Source organism: Typopeltis vanoorti, chromosome 7, assembly GCF_054136105.1.
Source record: "Typopeltis vanoorti isolate ZY-2024b chromosome 7, IOZ_Tvanoo_1.0, whole genome shotgun sequence".
In the NCBI taxonomy this organism is placed as follows: domain Eukaryota; kingdom Metazoa; phylum Arthropoda; class Arachnida; order Uropygi; family Thelyphonidae; genus Typopeltis; species Typopeltis vanoorti.
The window spans coordinates 38,929,704-38,951,294 of NC_143555.1; positions in this window are offsets into that span (position 1 = coordinate 38,929,704).

Consider the following 21,591-nt stretch of genomic DNA (forward strand, 5'->3'; position numbering starts at 1 on the left):
TATTCATCGAATTAGAGAGAGAGTTATGTTTTATTTTTGCTGCTGTTTTTTGGCTCATGCGGTGAAATCTTATTTTTCATGATGAACGGACTGGTCTCAGTTGGGTAAAAAGAATATTTAATCCTGAACATTTCTTACTTGATAATCAAAGGCTGCTTTATATAATTAGGAAATATTCCTTGAATAGAAGCAGAATGTCTTGAAATTTCAACTTCTTGCTTGCAATCGTTAATGCAATAACACTAAACTAGTTTCGGAAGTTGACGTATGTTCGGATAATATAGAACCTATAACAGTGCCTAAGAGTGTCGACATTGGAAAGAAACGTCTGAATATTGATTTTACTGACAGTGGAATGGAGGAAGCAGCAGCAGGGAGTGTTAGGTTGAAGTGATATCAAGCAGATAACGGCATCAATTCTGGTGACATATTTATTATTCACGTTATACTTTCGCTAACGACAAACGTTCCGAAAACTCCAACAGCACATGTAATGCATTAGATAAAAGTCTAAATGATAGAGAATGGATCGCGTGCACAGAAATGCGAAGTACTGACATATCAGATACTATAATAGAAATAAAGCAATCTTAACAAATACTGCGGTATAGGCGAACTCGCTAAAAGAATGGTGAACGGTGAAGACTCCATCGAGGAACGTTAGCAACGAGAAATGTCTCGATCTGTTTTTAACTTACCAACTAGTGAGATGGTTAAGAACTTATTACTGCAACCAAGGACTTTATTGACGTATACTCGTTCTGTAAATATTTGCTCGTGTTGTTCCTTAAAATAGATTTTGTTGCTAAAACAACACCGTTTTTGTAGGGTTGTCTAGCTTCACTGCGCTTGCTTGTCGAGACAACAGGTTACGAGGCTAGTGTATCATGTCTGTTGATTGAGTAAGTGCTTCTTCCGATTTATCTGTTTTGTGTGCGTGAAAAAGAGGATACTGAGGAGACAAACCCTCTCAGCTCATATGAAAACAACTAACTTATCTTCACTTGAAAGGTCCTTATAAATTTCGCTACTATTAAAAACTAATTGCAATGTTAAGTTATGTTAAGCTTTACTATATGGTCAACAATGGCACTCTGTGATTAAATCATTTGAAAAAAAATTTTCTTATCCAGATAATGATTTACAAGTAGATATTTGATTGATTAAAAGAAGTCTTGAAAAAAAGTAATTAGTAATCAATAATGTGGATGGAAATACAAGCATTCAAATATATATATATTGCTATCAACACAACAAGCTAGGTTAATTCTCCCCCGTCAAGACCCTGGTTTTATCCCTGTTTATTTTTTGTTTAAACATGAGGAGTAAATTAAATCGATACTCCATTTCAATAATAAAGAACCAATTTTTTCGAAGTCCTAAGGAAAGCATTGGTTTCTCCTCATCACAATCGCTTAGCAAAGATCCAACTTGCTGGCAGTGTGGACAACGTATACTGAATGAGAGATAAAGAAGATTAAACATCATAATGGTGTTTGTCCGCATTGTACTGCACTGTTAGTGATCTTAAAAGGCTTCAGCCAATTCTCGCATTCGTTCGGACGGGAAACGGAAGATTACTGCTGTTGGCAGCAGTGCTGTTTACTTTTGCCGTAGTTCAGCAATCGAAACAATGGCACGGCTGTACTTCTCATAACACGGCTGTTGGATTCTTCACAGAAGATAATTATCGTGGATTCGATTCATCCTCACTAGTGTGTTTCATTAACTCTTTGACTTTATTAGAATTAAAATAAATGTTGAAAAGTACAGTAGAATGCCAAGCATTCTAACACATTCTTGAATTTTCAGATAACTGTGAAATAAGCAAATACCCCAATGCGAACTTGCAGAAATTGTGGCTACATCTTTTTATTTTTTGATGAGAATCCCAGCCACGAAAGCTGTTAGCTCTGTAGTAGATTAATATTAGTGCTGTTGCGGCTTACCGAAGGACTAAATTCCATCGTTGGTTCTACAGAATTAAGAGGAGGAAATTCGCTCCTTGCACAAAATTTCATTGCCAGTTTAATGAAATAGCACATTCGTGGGGGGGGGGGGGTTGAATAACTATAGAGATTGGTTGCATCCATCGGTTGCGATTTACAATAGACGGTGTTGCAGCACTCTGTCGTGTCTGTACTGATTAAAGATATTTGGTACGCTGGAACAAAAGTGTAAACTTCATAAGCGACGTGTGCTGAAGTCCGATGTAACCTAAAGTCGACTTGTGTGTCTTATATAAGAATGTAAATGTTTTTCTTCTCTTTCTAAAAACATCCTCAGATACTTGCGAGTAGCTGAGGATGTAGAAGAGTGAAACTAGGAAGTGATCAAGTGTTGCATATTTCAAATACTTTTGGTAAATAATACTTTCAACGAGAGAAGATTTTTACTGTTAGAAATAACTTCAGAAAACGAGTATTTTATGAGAACATCAACTAAGAAAGTTGTGTCTGCCCAACATTAATATCGTGCGTGGTCTGGAATAAAACTTGCATGATCCGGAAACACTGTTTTAGAGATGAAATAGGGAAAAAAATTTCAGTCGCCTCGGGCCTCCAGTAAACGTAGTAATGGACACTGACCTGGTGACGAAATTCATCTCACACACACACACTTAGAGACATTCACCAAACATCCATGACCACAGTGGGTTGGAGACGCCAGCCAGTCATACATACCATAGTCAAATGTTCGTTGAATAATTTGGCTTATTGATTCAAGCAGGAGAGATAAAAGCAGTAATTAATGAAATTGAAGGCGGCACTTTGTGGTTCATGCGATTTTTTTCGAATATTTTTAAAGCGACAAATATTTAGAAAGTTTTTGGGGAAAAAAATGAATTTTGTTTATTTAACTCTTACAAGATAAGACACGTTCTCTGTTATATAAACATTCCATCTTATTAAAAGTTTTAAAATTTGCGATTAGAACTTTACATGCCATCTAACAGGTTCAATCATCGGTTGCAAGATGGCAGGAAGACCAGAAAGGCGTTTGTATTATTTTCTTCATGTTAAGGCATCACCGCGCAGACTATTCTCACTGAGTAGTGGCTGCACCAGTGACAATATTTAAGGGTCATTTATAATGGTGTCAAAAATGTGTTAATCCTGTATTAAAAATTGCACCGCAGTTTTTCTTTCTGGGATTTTGGTTAAGAAGCCTCGAGATTCTTGGTGCCAGGAATGTGAAACGGCGCTATTACAGTTTTCTCGCCTGAATTATTTTCAGAAATGGACCGTGTTGGCTGATTATACAGTGCGCGCCATTCAGACTTATCCAATAATGCTTACAGCATCCTCAGGCAAACGTAGATATTATATGGTTTATTGAGACTAATCCAACCTTTAATTTGATATAAATAGAGAAGAAGACTCTAAACGTATAGTTGTCCGACCTTGAAGATGGTTAAACCCCAATTACCACCTGAGTTTAATTAGAATTTCCTTTAATATTCTTCGTGTTAATTAACACGGATATTTTTGAATGCCCCCCTCCACCCCAACTGAAAATTCGATATCAAATTCTTTAATATAGGATTCCATAATATAGCGTCTATAACACTTTATTAGATATTATGCATTTGATGTTTTGAAATTGATACATTTATCATTGTTTGTAACCGATTCAATGAGTTTTTTTTTTTTTTTTTTTTTTTTTTTTGACTGTGGTCTGCATATATACCCAGATATAAGTAGAGTACGAACCTTTGAATGGTATCACAACTGCAGTCACTTTGGTAGTCATAGCAAGGGAAGAATGGTACGTAATCGGATAGTGTGCTTCTCTAGATTCAGAGGATAAATTTAGTTTTCTGAATTTTCACTTTAATTTTATTTTTAAACCATCTGCAGGTTAGTAAATCCGATTCCATATTGTGTGCTTTAAGCTCACAATATGGAATCATCCAGTGGCTTTAGCAGTAAACTCAAGTTACATCATCAGCATAGATGATTAGTTTCCCTTTCAAGTCTATTAAGCAGGTGTTGTTTATGTAAATCAGAAATAACCTTGAGGAACACAAGTATTGGTGAGTTGGTTTTCGCTGAAAGTGATGTTTATTTGAACTACTTGTTGCCTGTTTTCTAAATACGTCTGAATCCATAGATTACTTCCTCCAAATTCGTACAGCATGTCAATTCTCTTCACAATGCGACATGTTATAAATTCTCAAGTTAAAAATATTTTCTCGTGATATGAAGGAGAAATTTTGGATAGCATGTAGTAAACGATTGTATCATTCTCAGAGTTACTTCTCATACCTTCAGCTTTAGTACTTGTTCTGCTTCTGATTAACTGCAGTTCGTATTCCGAGATCTCCGATTAGGAATGCGGCTTTGATATTGTTTAGGACTTTGAGATAGACAGAGTGAAAGACCAAATTTCTATCGAAGAAAAAAGAAGGCAAAGACTGCAATTTAGCATGCACAATTATTAAAAGAATAATAAAAGCCTGATTTTTTTTTTAGCCAAGTAGTTAGAGAAGTTTCTAAAGTGGTCTAAAGCATAAGAAAATATAAATCTTTGGTCTCAGATGACTTGGTATTGCGCCACTTAAAAAAAACACAACTCTGCCGAGGGCTTCATTAGTGCCTTTTTATTCATCTTTTGATTATACATTTATTTTATTAAACATTTGTTTGCAAACGACATCCCTTTAAAAAAAAATAATAATAATTAAAAAAAAAAACTTCCTATTTTGATTTGAAAATTCTTAGGTCATGACCTCGATATTAATTAGAAAATCAAAGCAAAAGGTCGGTGCTGCTGTTGGTGGTCACTGAAATTTCAGTTCAATTATATTGGTGACAAATGAGAAGTGGCATCTACAAGTCACAAGACATAAATTCAATAAGGACGATCAGTAAGTGCGTGGGGGGGGATTTCATTATAAAATGCCTTCTCTCTATAAAGCGAGATCTCGTCTTTCCCTGCTATTCCACCGAGGCATCGAGTCAATCAGTGTATACTCTCTGCATATAAATACATCCAGCCTGACTTGATTCAGAGCTGTGGTTACACGGACGTGCGCCGCTGTTGCTCTAAACTAAGTTCGCTATCCGAACTGGTCAAGACTATACATCCTCGTTACATTGGAGAATGGAAGCAACTGAATGGAAACTGCATGTTTAATGGAAATAAAATCATTTCTTGCAGGCATAGAAATCATTTTACAGCGCTTGGAGGGTCCGGTGAAATTTGAAGGACGACTCGGTGCTACGGAGGTTTTTCTTCTCGGTGATGTAATCTTTCAGAATTCGATTATCGACTGAACGTCAGCTGCAACGACAGTTCGTTGTTCGGGATAGGCACGTGAGAGGTGGGATTTTAATGGTCGCAAACAGAGGAATGGTCTCAAGCGTAAGAGTTAAGCGAAACGATAGAGCTGTGTAAAAAATAAATAAGAATAAAATTAAAAAAATGACGGATAAAAGAGTAGACTTCAATTTTAGAGCAGCTATCCCAGGAAACCTGGGGAACAGAAAGAGCTGTCGCAACACAGTTTGTCGTTTAATGGCAGATTTAAATTGTGTTGAGAAATCATAGAGAAACTGGCTAAGGAAGGAAAAGAAAAATGGATTCTCCTTCTAACTTCTGGATTATTTTCGCAATCCGATAACCCCCTTTCTGTCTTATTTACTATGGATGAGACTTCAATTCACCATTACACACCAGAATCCAAAGAGCAGTCAAAACAGATGGACAGAAGCCGGTTGTTCAGCGCCAAAGAAAACAAAGTCGGTTCCATAAGCAGGAAATGGCATCGGTGTTTTGGGATACTAAAAGCATTTCGTATATTATTTATTTTGAACAGGGTAAAACAATAACCGGGGAATATTATTCCGATCTTTTAATCAGACTAGATGAAAAAATTCGTGAGAAAAGACCCGGTTTGCAGAAGAAAAAAAAATCATCTTTTCATCAGGACAATGCACCTGCCCACAAAAGTGTTCTGGCAATGGGAAAATCAAGAGAGAGCTGCACTATGAATTGTGGAAACGTCCACACTATTCCCCAGTTTTGGATCCCTCTGACTTCTATCTCTTCCCAAAACTAAAACTCTTCCTCGCTGGTCAGCGTTTTTCTTCGAATCAAGAAGTGATCGCAGCTGTAGAAGGGTATTTTGCAAACCTTACTGAGAACCCCTACAGGGATAGGTTAATGGAGCTAGAACATCGCTGGAATAAACGTATTCGTCTTAAAGGAGATTATGTTGAAAAATAAACATAATTTTGAAATTATAAGTTCGTATTTTCATTGTTAGACCAAGAACTTTTCAGACCACCCTGGTATATTTTTTTCCATTCCAAAAGTTAAAAGAATTTCTAGAATTTTAATTCATTTCTTTTCCTCCAGTTAAAGTAACCTTGAGTTGAACAAAAACTTGCGGTACCCATATGATTTATTTTTTTCATCCAATAAAAATGCCAAATTTCCTAAAAATCGATCAGGCACTGTTATGCACATACAGGAGGATTAATGAAAGTGAAATTAATAGAGGAGAGTGAAATAAACATAAAAAAAAAACTATCAGTTTAATGCAGAGGTTCGCAAAATTTTGCGTTTCACGGCGCCCTCTAGACGAAAAGAAATGCCTAACAATTCCGTTTATTAAGTAATTAATTCCGTACTACTTAAGAACTTAGTATTGGTCTGAAAAAAATGAATGAAATATAAAATAAATAAATAAATAAAATAATAAATAAACAATTAAACCGATAAACCATTGAATGTGTCAAACTGCTAAAACCTCATAGTTTGTATAAACATGCTACTTTTAACGATCCAAAATTTTAATTAAATTTATTCATTTAAATTAATCAATTTGCTGAAGTATAAAATCAGAAATGTGTGTGTGAAATAATTACATATGTAAATATAAATATGCATGTAAAATGTGTGAATATACAGATATTTAAATATGCATGAAACTGTGAAGCTTATCTCGAAATTAATCTATGTAGCAAGATCACAACAGTTTCAGGTACTGCATTCTGTGCTGAATATAAACAGGCATTCCTTTTTTATATGGGTAATAAAACATACAACAATAACACTGGAACAATCTTGATTGTTGCAAACCCTCTCGTGCGCATTATACAGGACTACATTTAATTTATCAGAAATACGGTTAATAAAAATCTGCTATTTGCCAATTATTACCAGTACAAGTGGAAGATTTTTCAACTAAGCATGTGCACAGTTCTGAGAAGTACTTTTATTTCGATAATAAATATTCCATATAAATTTTATGCAAAGGAAGGCTGAGACATTATCAAAGCGCAAAACAACATAAATTCCATGGAAATAAAAAAATCACTTTTTTAACCGGCAATAGTTGATCACTGTAACACAGATTATAATAATCGGTCGTGCAAATTATGAACTGCAAAATATAAGAACATATTCTCTTAATGGCAATTTGCAACCTCTTGTTGTGGATTACTCTTCTGGGGTCATAAGCAGAAATCTTTCACACGACTAGCAAACGGCGTACAGTATTTTTCTTTTGACACTAACTCCGCGAACTACCATTCTGCTGACCGTTTCTGCACCGATTTTCTTCCCTGCTGTAGGGAATAAAGGGCGCTTCCGTTGCCATATTGATCCTAATTTTATGGGGTCGTTTACACCCCCAAGGAGAAGTGGTTCGTGTCTTGTGTGTTAGACTGCTATATATTCTTTGTGTAGCAGATGGACGATATGACCACGAGCGGACAGCCTTTGCCGTAATTTTGAGCGCAAGGCATGGGGCAATAACGGATACAATATTTCTTTGGTATCTCCAGCATTAGTAACACTTCGGTTGGTCGGGCAATCTTCGCCTATTTCCGCTGACTTTTACTCGGATGGAAGGGAGGAGGAGAGATCAGAGGCTGTTCAGCCGACTGTGACATAGAAAGTAATAGACATCTCCATCAGCTTACGGAATCATAAATCCCTTAATTCTTTCGTGAGTATGAAGATTAAGGTGGAAAATAAAACGGAGATTTAGAACTGTTCGCTATACCAAATAGGAAGTCACGCTCATAGTAGCGAGATTAAGATGATTAAGAAGGACCAGGAAATTTCTCAATACATGAAACACACACACACACACACACACACACACACACACACACACAAGAGATATCCTTCCCTCCCTCCCCTCCTCACTATCGTCTAGCTATAAGCCGCGTACTAGGGGAACATGTGATGAGCCACCTAGCGGAAACAAGTGGCAATAATCGCTACAAAATCTACTTACTAGAGTAGAGGTCAGAAACTCGAGATAAATCTGGTGGTTTATCTTCAAACCCACTCCTGAACATGCGCTTTCATCACAACAACTCAGTTCCCACCCCCCACCCCCTAATTTGGCAATTTTGCGGTACTGTTATGTTGTTATGTATGGAATAGTTGATTTAGAGAAAATTGCAATATTTCGTAACCCGGATGTGGGTTTAGATGATACCGGCTTCTGCTGAAGTTATACGTGGCTTAGTAACCCGGATAAAGCACTAAATGCTGCTGCTGCATAACCAGATATTTTCAGATAGGTTTAGGGAAAGCAAATAAGAACGTGGGATCGTGAGAATAAGCTGTCCTTTAAGAGTACAAACAAAGCGCATAAACGTGTCGCACAACTGTCTTTACGTTCGATAATTGTCAAATGTCGTTAAAACACGCCCTACGACAATTACCGAACTCCTTAGTGTTTGTGCCATTAAATGAGTTGGAGCATCGTAGCTCCAACGGAATGTTAATACGAACTAAAATTTCCCGGATGTTGCGCTGCTCACTACTATTATTACGACCATTAAATTTACTTGATTCTTTCGTGGTCCCTAAGATAAAAATTCGGTTTTATTCATAAATTAACAGAAGTTTTTCTTCTAATTCTAAGAACTATCTATGCAAGTAGTTAGCCGGTCTCATGCTGTTGCGAGGGTATTTCTTCAGGAAAAGTTTTGTTCGATCTCTTGGGCTTGTAAGAAGGGAGACTTTCAGAAACTTCGCGAGTAAATATCTCGTGCGAGTTCCTTTTTTTTTTTGTTTTTGTTCTTATCTGCAAACCAGTCACGCGAAAATCTTAAAAAATTAAGAGGAACTCGTCCTTATTTCAGCCTAGTTTTGTAAAATGTTTCCCGATAACTAAAAAATCGAACGAAAGTTAAAAACGACTCTTTCGCCGAGGCTGAGTAACGCAATCAAGTTTTACGTGTAGAAAACAAATACCCTGCAGATGGTAATTCCGCAATGAAGAGGCCGTCCAATTCGATCCAGCACAGCCACACAGACCATTCATCAATGTCCCATTCAGAATTAGCATCTGCAGCTGTGCTCTCGTTAATGGTTAAGAATTTTTTAACGTATCTGCTTTCCTTCCTTATTTTCACGTTGGGAGGAAGAAAGTATCTGTCCTTCCCAAGTGGAGAATAAAGAAGGAAAACTGCAAAGTTTTCAGGCGAACGTCTGTGTAACTAATTGTCATGGCTGTTTGTAATGAAATGATAGTTTATTTTTTTGCAAGACGTTGTGCCATTCACACACCCGTTACTTGACATCATACATCAAAGAAATCTCTACTTCGAGATAGGTCAATCTCAAGAATCTCTAGTTTTAAATAAAGCAGTTAAGAATTAATTTTATTTCCCTCTCCCCCAGTAACAGCTCATTCATAAATCGTGTAACACTATCAAAGGATTACGTTCTTTGTAATAATAGGCCGGGATCCTGTTTCGTATCGACAGCTTCCTAAGGACAGACATTTCTATGAAGCCCAGCAGCAACTGGATCTCTTTGTCTTAGCACGATTCGACCTCAGCTATCACCATAAAATTTTGAATGGCCTTCCTATTCGAGTAGAGACAAGCCTGTATAATATTTTGAACTGAAGTTATTATTATTTATTATTATACATCGACATCTTCTTGTTACTCTCCTAACATATCATTAAGGCATAAAGTAATGGCTTGCAAATAAGTTCAGTGGTTTTTTTTTTTTTTTTTTTGCACTGGATGGAAAGAATTATTGATTTTTATGAAGATCAATATCATACATAGAAAAAATAAATGCACACTGCGCGCCTACCTACCTGACTGACTGACAGGAATATGATGAAAATGTTTACCGATTCCCCGTGTGGGTAGGAACCTGAATTTGCGCACGAAGTTTGCGTTTGATGTGCGACCGACGAGAAAAATTCAGAATTACGAACCCACTTTAGTTGAAGTAGCTCGTTTATTTATTTTAACTTTCCGAATTCGAGTTCTTTCTTTTTTCTCTTTAATTCAAAAATTCTAGGATATTGGAATGATCATCTTCCCGATGTGCTAATGTACAATATGGGTTTGCGAACTTTCGTGTGTGGCATTCGATGAATAATGAACGTTCAAGGGGAATTGTGTAAACTGTTTTCTGGTAATTGAAACTATTAACTAATAAAATAAAACCAATAATTCAGTATTCATCTTGGCCTGTTTTCAATCTTTCTTCCTTATTGTCTTATTAATGTTTCATTAATTGTATATTTAATATTTATTTCCAATTCTTTCTTGACCACATTCGGATGGATGGTTTGCCTTTTGGAATTTGTGACAGACATTTCTATGAAGCCCAGCAGCAACTTGATCTTTGTCTTAGCACGATTCGACGTCTGCTATCACGATAAAACTTTGAATGGCCCTCGTATTCGAGTGGAGACAAGCCTGTATAATATTTTGAACTGAATTTATTATTATTTATTATTATACATGGACATCTTCTTGTTACTCCCCTAACATATCATTAAACAGCCTTATTAAGCTAGAAATCCACAAGAAGAAGATGATGTGGAAAGAGTATCATGAGAATAGGAGTGGGAGGAGTTATGAAATATATAAAACTCAGGCTAGAAAGTAAAGAGTATTGTGAGAAAAGCTAAAACGGAGTATGAAAAGAAATTGGCGATACAAGCTAAAGACAATCCAAAAGAATTTTATCGTTATGCCGCAAGCAAAAGAAAGAATGAATGTGGAAGAATAACTTTATTGAATGCAGATGGTACACAAGTGTCGGAAGCTAAGGAGATTGTTCAGTTAATGAGTGCTCACTTTGCTAAGATATATCAACCAGGTGTATGTAGTATGGTGCATGGAGCTACTGCTACGTTGGATGAAGAGTTGAGATTCATGAAAGGTTGAAGAGCTTTTGCATAACCTGGATAAGAATTTGTCAATAGGGACAGATGGAATATCTGCCCGTTTATTAAAGGAATGTTCAGCTGAATTGGCTAGGCCTTTCACACATTTGTATAACTTGAGTCTCAGCTCAGGAATCGAAGGAATGTAATATAGTTCCATTGCACTAGGGTGTGCAAAAACTGATGTGTCTAACTACCGACCTATTCGTATATCTGATGTGTTAGTGAAGATTTTAGAAAAGTTGGTAAGAACTCGCATACGGAAATGGGTAGACAAGCATTCTATACTCTGCAGGGAACAGTATGGGTTTACTAAAGTAAGGTCATGTTTTAGCAATTTGCTCTATTTTATAACAATGCTACGGCCGAGTTGGATAAAGGAAATGGATATACTATGATAATGTTGGATTTTTCTAAGACATTTGATAGGATACCACACGATACGCTGTTGCGTAAACTGGAGAATATGGGATTGGAACATAATCTATTGACTTGGATCAGAGGATGGTTAACAAACAGATATCAAAAAGTGGTATATAGTGGGTGTGAATCTACCAAATTTAAGAAACCAGTGGTGTACCTCAGAGTTCAATCCTTGGGCCGTTATTGTTCAATCTATACATTAACTTCAAGCAGGGTCTATCATCAGATTCGCAATTGCTTGCTGATGATGCGAAGATAGGCAGGGCAATCAGGGATGCTACTGATATTCAGCAATTACAAAATGATTTAATTAGGCTGGAAATCTGGGCAAACGAAAATGGCTCTCAGTTGAATGTTATAAGTGTAAAGTCACTTTGGCGTGATTAGAGATCCAGCGGCATATTATATTAGCGGAGCTATGCTACAAGAAACTGAAGAGGCAAGGGATCTTGGTGCATTGGTGGATAAGAATTTAGTTCAAAGGTCACATAGCAAAAGTTGCAAATACAACTCAGAGGATAATTTCTATGCTCAAGAGAACCTTAACATGTAAGGATAAGGAAGTAATTTTGCCTCTTTATAAGGCTTTGATAAGACCACGCTTGGATTACTGTGCGCAGATTTAGTCTCCCGGGTTTCAAAGGGATAAAGAAGCTGTGGAAAGGGTGCAAAGGTTACAAAGATTATATCCGGATTATGGGATTTAGCTTATGAGGACAGATTGCGAGTATATGGATTACAGACTCTGGTTAACAGGAGAAAGAGGAGTGATATGATAGAGAACTATAAACTTTTGAATGAGTGTTATAGCATTTCAAATGATAAAATTTTTCGTTATATGGAAGGCGGGGAGAGAACAAGGGGGGGGGGGGGGAATCCCTGGAAGTTAAGGTTGTTCGCGGCCAAGAAAGGGGTTAGAGATAGGTTTTTCTCTCAGAGAGCAGTGAGTGAGTGGAATAATTTGCCCTTAGGGGGTAGTGGGTGCATCTAGTGTAAATGAATTTAAGGGAAGGTATGATACCTGGGTTGGGTAATTTACAGCCTCCATCGATGAGTCCTTCACTCCCTGGAGGTCTCAGATAATAATAATAAAGTAATGCGCTTGCAATGAATTCAGTTATTTTGGGCACAGAATGGAAAGAATTATTGATTTTTATGAAGATCACTATCATACATAGAAAAAAAAATGCATACTGCACGTCTAACTACCTACTCGTACTTGACTGAGTGACTGACAGAAATATGATGAAAATGTTTACCTACTCCCCGTATGGGTAGGAACCTGAATTTGCGCACGGAGTTTGCGTGTGATGTGCGACCGACGAGAAAAATTCAGAATCACGAACCCACTTTAGTTGAAGTAACTCGTTTATTTATTTTAACTTTTCGAATTCAAGTTCTGTATTTTTTCTCTTTAATTCAAAAATTCTAAGATATTGAAATGATCATCTTCCCGATGTGCTAATGTACAATATGGGTTTACGAACTTTCGTGTGTGGCATTCGATGAAAAATGAACATTCAACGGGAATTGTGTAAACTGTTTTCTGGTAATTGAAATTATTAACTAATAAAATAAAACCAATAACTCAGTATTCATCTTGGCCTGTTTTCAATCTTTCTTCCTTATTGTCTTATAAATGTTTCATTAATTGTATATTTAATATTTATTTCCAATTCTTTCTTGACTACATTCGGATGGATGGTTTGCCTTTTGGAATTTGTGATGCGCGGTAGATCCGATTCTTGAATAGTTTCTCACTTACGTACACACATCCTGACATCACGTAATAATCGTGACGTCAGTCACAGCTTGATTAGTATTCTATCAGATTAAAGCCAGTAAGGAACAAAAACTGAAATGAAGCCCTTCAGATTTTCCTCGATCTTTCTACTTTATCGGAAGTAGCAGTTACTGTAAGTTCGTCCCCACCCTCCCATTTAATCTGTTTTCGAATTCTGTGGACTTCTAATCGGATTTAGCATTTCAGACTCTCAACAGTATTACCGCGTGTGTTGGTTAATTATTTTATACCCAGCTTGAGAAGAGAAGAACTCAAAAATCTAATTTCGTATTCTTTTTCGTGTTTGACTTTCTCTTTAAGGAGGTAACTTTCGAAGCGAATTCTTAATTCCCTTAAAATTTAAAAACAAATTGTCTTAAGTGTTACATGTTTATGCTTTTTCAGTTTTTGCATCCGTGTCCACTGTTGACATTTATTAAAGTCGGAAAAGATTGAATTTTAATCTCTTTAAATCGCATTTCACTTTCTTTTCTTAAATTTTGTGGAGAAGGAAATTTCATTCCGGTGAAAGAAAACAAAAGTGAGGGAAGTTGGGTGTTTATCTAACACAGCCGGAAGCGACATTTTCGAACGTATTTCAAAAAGGTTCATTTTTGTTTTAGAATTCAAGGAAGTTAAAGGGGGTATTTTTCGGAATCGCTGAGTGCCCCTTATTTTCAGGATGAAGAACTTTTTAATGAAAAAGACTTTGGCATGTACAACAAATGGTTAACTTATTATTAATTATTATAAAATTACTTCTAATTTTTTTATTTTAATTTTTTTACTTGATCCACACCCCCAAAGAGTTTTCTGAACTTACAGTACATTCGTGCCGTGGGCGATCGAAGAATCTTTTCTACTTCTTTTTAGTAATTATATAATTCATCTCCCACCTAAAGACATTCACCAATATCTATGCCCAAGTCAGAATTCCGACACGCGACAGGTTGGACTCAAAGAATACGCTTAGCAGTCAGCCAGCTACTCGCTGAACCATACACTTTTCGCAACCTCTTCAGCATCGAAATAACAGAGAACGAATCGAACAAACCTCCAACAGGCAAATAAATAATAAAAGGTAGTCTATCAGCGAAGCATTTCCACAGTGATTGTGCTGGTCACCATTCTATATCTTGCTGCTATTAAACTAGGAATGATAATTGCCAAGAGTGTATTGTGCGACAACAGATACGATACCCCTCGACACGTCTGCGCATGTCAGAAGGAGAATCCATTACGATAATAGGGTAATCAATGCGTTTCGTGGGATGAGTGTTTAAAATTATCGTACGTCGGAAAATTAGCTTTATATGAAAATTCTAGTTTTAAAGTGGTAATTGTTTTGTTGTACAACAGTCAGAAAATTTTACGCATAAAGGACGAGATTTCGCGTGTTGGTAACGAATTCGTACATCGTCTTATTCCATTCTCACCTTCAATATGAATTGACTCTTCTTGCTACACTGCCACTGGAGGGTCTCGCATCTGTTGTCGGACAGTATGTAAAATATTCGGCCAATCGGCGACAGGCAGTGCGGAGACATTGTAGGATATCGTCAGCATTTCGTATTTTTCTCGTCTTTATGAACATTAATGTGAACGTTAGGATTTATTAAATGTTCTCCCCATCTCCTTAAAACCCCAATTATGCTGCTGGCTCTGATTTTTCTTCTGCATCAAAAGACATCGCTAATTTATGGCAACTCCAGTGATTGACCTTAATGTATTCGAAAGGCGACTCGCTATGCTTGCGCTCTGGTAACGCTGAGTGTTACTGAACCTCAACAGAGAAAGGACGGACGGAAAGACTCTTTCTCTACGAGAAGTGATTTATGGAAATGCACGCAGGGAGCCTTTTCACTTAAATCACTGACTGCAACTTCAAATATTTAATCCTTCGAGCCATATTTAAAGAGTTTTGGTTAAAAGCAGAGATTTGCAAATGGAGAGAAATAAATGCCAAGTGTGAGGTTGTAATAACTGCACGTTTAATATTTCCCAGCAATCATCAATTCAACATTAAATCGGATTACGTAGTCCTTCGACCTATTTGTTGACTCTGGATTCGCCAGAGGTTTATGAACTCGTGACGATATAAATCAAAGGAGAATTTCGCATTTGAGGATGTGCGGAATACACAACAGAACAATCGCTGCTGATATTTGTTTTTCTTCTTTTATATTGGGCCTCTGTACGAGAGATTGGTTGGTCAACCTATTGTATCTTAGTACCATGTAAGAAAAAATTCTCCAGAAATGCCATAATTAATTTAAATAGCTTATGCAACAAAGACAAGAGAAGAATTTTTTTTCAAGCGATGGCCAATATCAAAAGAGAACAATAACGCTTTATCATAGTGTGCGTTACTTAAAATACCTGCACCTTCTAGCAAAATAGAAATGATAAAAGAGAATCGCAAAGATATAGCATATACAGCTATAAAGAAACAAAAAAAAATCGAAGCCATTGATAAAATTAAAAAAAGTCATGTTAATGCTAAGGCTTGACGGAGTAAGACTACTAATTTACGTTTTAATTTATATAAACTTACATTTATATTACAGACGCGTCTATAAAATTCTTGTTAATATCAAAATTTAAGGAATGCTTGAATCTTATTAAGGTAGTTTTAATTGCTAGTTTCATTGACTGTAGCTCATGAAGGTATTGCTGTAGAATGAAAATAATTCTGATTAAATGGATTTTTTTAGTGTTGGTTTGTAGCAGGGATATTTGGTGTGCGACTAATCGAATTTCAGCTGGGTTTAGAGGCGCACCGAAATGCAGGTTTCTCCCACTTCGTGCGTTGTAAACATCAACAAGAAAAAAAAAAAGAACACCATACGGTTTGCTGCTCATTTTTGATAAAAATTTATGTGGCGGTTTGTCTCTCTCTCTTTTTCTTTCTCTCTCTCTCTGTGTGTGTGTGTGTGTGTGAGAGAGAGAGAGAAAACAGTCAATGGACATTTTGTTCTGGTATCATAACAAAACAGTTCACGCAGTCCCTTCATAGAAAAGTTCGTCACTTCACACAACTTGACAGCTGGTAATTCTCAAAAACGACAACACATCTCGACCAACAAGGTTTGGCAGACAGCTACGGTTCTGTGATGTGTAAAGTGATGTCTGACCAAACGTTTTTCCAAAATATTCATTTAGAGCTGAGTCATTCCTCAGCTATTCAACACGCATTTTCTTTCTTAACTTTTCAGACAGCAGCTTATCACTATCTTATTCTGTAAGTATCGGACACCGTGCATTTAACAGTTATAATCTGAACTGCACAGTAAAACAATGTTTTACAGAAAGCAGTTTGCTTAAACAAATCTTGCATTTAGGTCAAAAACATCCTGTTTATTTGACATGTTTTAAGCAAGTCTTTTTACAAAATAATCCTGCAATCGTTAAAAATGACTGTTATCCTGTATATGGCAGCTTAACTTTTTCTGCAAAACAGTCCTGCTGGCAAGGTTTAAAAAGTAAGTGCTATTTTCCTGCATGCAGGATGTTTGTTAAACAAAGGCTTCTCCTTTTCCTATACTGACGATAGAGAACAATAAGCTACCGGATCTAAAAATAAACTGATTTCTTTTATTGATCGCAGTATTTTGAAGAATGAGTGAGTGGCATTCGCTGGTGTTTTGCTTGTTTAATGTAGAAAACTGTAATTTAAAAGTTGCCTTATTTAAGATTAGTGGCTCTTTTAGCTTGGGTTAAAACAGTTAACACCGGAGATCTATAAGGAAGAAAGTCGGTAAACTTATTTCCTATAACGTGAAATGTCTCTTTGAGAAAACCTGCCACGCATCCGAGTTGAGTGGAGTAACTAACCTCAGAATGCCAGAGGGGCTGGGAAGTTAGGGGAGCGTAAAGAGCTCGGTGCAGCGTGACACAGAAGCTGATTGCCTTTTCCGTCTACACGAACAAATAACTTTTTGTTATCGCTCGAGAGAAATTTTATTAAGAGCTCACCGTGGTTTTGATTTTCTGTCGCATGCACTTTGAAGAGTATTTGACAGACGTGAATAAATTCTAAATATCATTAAAATTTCTAGACTGCATACAAAAAATTATTGTAATCGTTTAATCTCCGTTTATTTTTAATTTATTTTTTAAAATACTGTTTGGCTTTTTTCTCTTCATGTGAACTAAAAAAAAAAAAACACACCATTACCCAAACATTAGTAAACAAGATAACGTTAATTCGAAAAGAGGTTGTCATTTGTCAATAATCTTTTAGTGATGTGACCTCCGGAGCAAAAAAAAAAGTGTGTTTGAGGGACACCACCATATAATTAAATTATTCAGAAAAGCCTAATCAATGCCGCCATTACGACTCTACTCTAAGAGTTCCCACCTTTTAACAGGAAAGAAACACCCCAAAATGTATTGGAAAATTAGCACAGCCATCTATTGACAACCAAAGACAAAACATGATGACAATGACAGATGTGTGTCACCCTGGGAAAATTCCAAGATATCTTATCTCAAAAACATCGCCCACAATTCCATAGGCAAACCAAAACACCATGTGATATCACAGAGAGACATATGTTCCCCAGAAGTTTCCAAACACATAACGTCACGATTCGTATCTCAAAATATTACCCACAATAAAATACGCGAACCCAACACACCACGTGATGTCCCTGACAGAAGGAGACCCCAGCGAAATTCCAAACTATAATAACACACATCCACGTCACGATTCTTTATCCACTAATATATTTTCCTTTCCATTCAATACAATAACGTCACTTATTTACAACTAACAAATGATGTCACTTATTTACAACTAATAAATGGCGGATGTGTGTCACACATTATCTTCATCTGATAACAACAAACATTCACGTCACGATTCCTTATCTTGTCTTTATCTTGATCTGGTTAAAAGTGTCCCACCAATCACGACACGATTTCTTATCAACTAATATATCTCCCTTTTCCATTCAAAACAATAACGTCAGAAAACGTTGTAAATAACGTTATTTACAACTAACAAATGACGTCACTTATCTTCATCTGATAACAACAAACATTCACGTCACGATTCCTTATGTTATCTTGATCTGGTTAAAAGTGTCCCACCAATCACGACACGATTCCTTATCTCCCATCACCCATAATTCCATACGCGAACCAAAACACAAGAACTGAAGCTATTGATACATATACCCACAGGGAAATTCCAAACCCATGATGTCACACATACACACACAATGACGTCATCAGATGGACAACCAATCACGTCACGATTCCTTATTTTGATCTGGTTATTAGTGGCTACCCTACTACTTTTTACTTTCTGTTATTATACTTTGAATGTCAAGCTGAAAATGTTTAATTATAATTTCCATGCTTTAAGAGTATGAAGTTATGGAATTTGTTGGGGGGACACTATTACAGACTGAACAAAAAAAAAAAAAAAAAAATTCAGATCGTATTTTATATTATTAATGTATTTGTAATGCTCTCTTTCACAAATTTAAAATTACAATAAGGTGAAGTCCGCTATGAAAACGGTAGATATTCAATTTTTGTTTTCTCCCATCTCCTCTAAGCACGAACCTGTGCTTAGAGGAGAGAAAAGCCAGCAACTGATTTCTTACTCCTTTTATGTCTTTCACGGAATAACAACCGCCTGCCTTTCTACGTGCCCGCTTCTCTTAGGTAACTTTCACTGCTGACAGTTTCTGGCAGAGTGTAATTAGACTAAGGGAGCTCTAATGGCTGTCTTAGTAAAATACTCTGTGAAGAGATCGAAAGTGATGTGCCGAGAGAGGACACAGAAAGACGAAGGTTGACTTAAGGAAAGATGGTCCAAAGAGCGAGTAAAAACAAAGACATGTTTGCCGAGGGCAGAAAGTTCCAACTTCAGTTGTATGGAGTGTTTTCCACCAGACATATTTGCACGCTTTGACTTCAAGAACACACTTGGGGGCAAACAAAAAGGGGAAAGAAAATAAATCCATGGTTACACTGGGGTTGTAATTGGGCGGCAAACATTAACGAAAGTGAACAGAAAATTAACTTCGTATAACAGTGAGCAACCAAACTTTCAATTGTTTGCTATTTAGGGAAACAATTAAGTGATTGGAAATCTGTTAGCACTTCATAAAATACACTCAGCCTGAATCAAAAAACACCCACCCACCCACCCACACACACACACACACACACACACACACACACACACACACACACACACACACACACACACACACACACACACACACACACACACAAATTCAGAAATAGATAAAACCTGTAGTTATTATTATTATTCCTGATACCTCCAAGGAGTCCGAAGACTCATCGCGGGAGGACATCTTCAACTGTCTCTACACCTTACCTCTACTACGAATCAGCGCCATCTACCGCCCACCTCCAACACCACCACAACTAGTAATTTTTGTCTGTAAATTGCGTGTGTTCTGAAGGGCCGATTTGTATGTATGCGGGATGAAAAACCCGAGTTTCTGGGAGAAAAAACCCTGCTACCTCCGTATGAGATCGGCTAACTCACCATCGATTGAAATCGACCAGATAAAGATTCCTCATTATCTACATTATTATCATGATTATTCCATCGCCTACTTGCTCTTTTTCTGAAACTCTAAAATTACTTACTCCTACACTGTTTTGATGACGTAGGACGATTCACTCATTGATATGTTATCTAACTCAACACTGAAAAACGATCAAAGAATATCGTGTGATTAAACGTGGACGCCATTAGCGCACATTCGTTTTATCTTCAAAGCTTCCCACGCCTTAAGTTCCAAAGGGAAGGAAGAAAAAACGCCCAATACGCAACCGATCATCTCCACGCCTGATGTCCGTGATAGGGAAAACATAATTGTCGGTAGTGAACACATGAGTGTTCTCTTCTGTAAGGAATGTGGCTATTAAAGGCTGATAAGAACTTCTGTTCATCAGAGCGGAAAATTTTAGAGGATATATTTTCTGGTCAAGTTGCTTTTTCGTTACACAGCGATAAAACTAAATACATTTTGGAAGTTGAAAAGAAAAATGAGATAAAAACTTCAATATAGATTATATCTGAAATCTGAGCTTTAAAAAATTGTAATTTTTTGCAATAAGTTGAATTGGCTTTATACCAGTCTTTATCACCTTTATCACTTAAGGACCTATTTCTCTAATCGATTTTAAGTATGATGTGTCAGTATCGTCAATATCTTTTACCTCTCAAGTGTCTCTTAACACGTTCATTGCCAATCACGCGATATCGCGCTATGCGAGCATCACCAAACGATCGATCACGCGTTATCGCGTGGACGTCGTTAACTAAATAAAAAAAATAATAAAAAGTTGGCCACCACACGAAATTCCAATTTTCAGCTTGGCAATGAAAGTGTTAAATGCAGGGGGAAATAAAAATTAAAGAGTTTAATTCAGAGACTTCAAGAATATCCTAAAATAAAATCATGTTTCAAAGTGGGAATGATCGCCCATTTCAAAGATAATTTTACATTATGAGAGAATATTAAAGTTAGTGACGGATCTTGCTCCACCTTGGCATGGAGTTGCCCTGGTGTTGTACTACCCAAGTGATCATTTACACTTGGTTCCGCCGATAGTTTTTCGGCATCGCCCATTTCGTTCTTTACTAACTGTGCTAACAGTGACAAAGCGTTTAGTAATGATTCTCATGTGAGTGCCGATAGAGAATTTGTTTATATAGGTTAAGAATATGACAAAATGTTTGTTTTTAATGATGATTAAACTACACGTTAAGCTCCATGTTTGTTATTATCAGTACAGAAGTTATCTGAGCATAGTTAGGCCAATTGTAGTTGACTGATTACACCAGTTTGCTATCGAAACGACTTTTCTCGAGGTGTGACAATGCTAAGCTACCGATGTTAGTATTAACTTGTTTTTAGAACTTGGCAAATTGGTTACTTAAATATGATTTAGTGAAAATATAAATAGGATGAACATTGTGTGCTGATGCAGAATGGACTTAAACTTCGAATCCTGTAAGTCTTCTACTCTTTATTCACTCGCATCAGTGCGATTACCTGTTTGAACAGGAATGCATTTGTAATCAGTTTCTCATCTGTGAAGAACATCGAAGGTATTCTTAATGAAGCGGATGTTCAGTTGTGTTTACTCATTACGCAATTCTGTAGTCAAAAGTCATTATTTCATTGAAGACCAAAAGAAATGTTCGCAATTTCCCTTA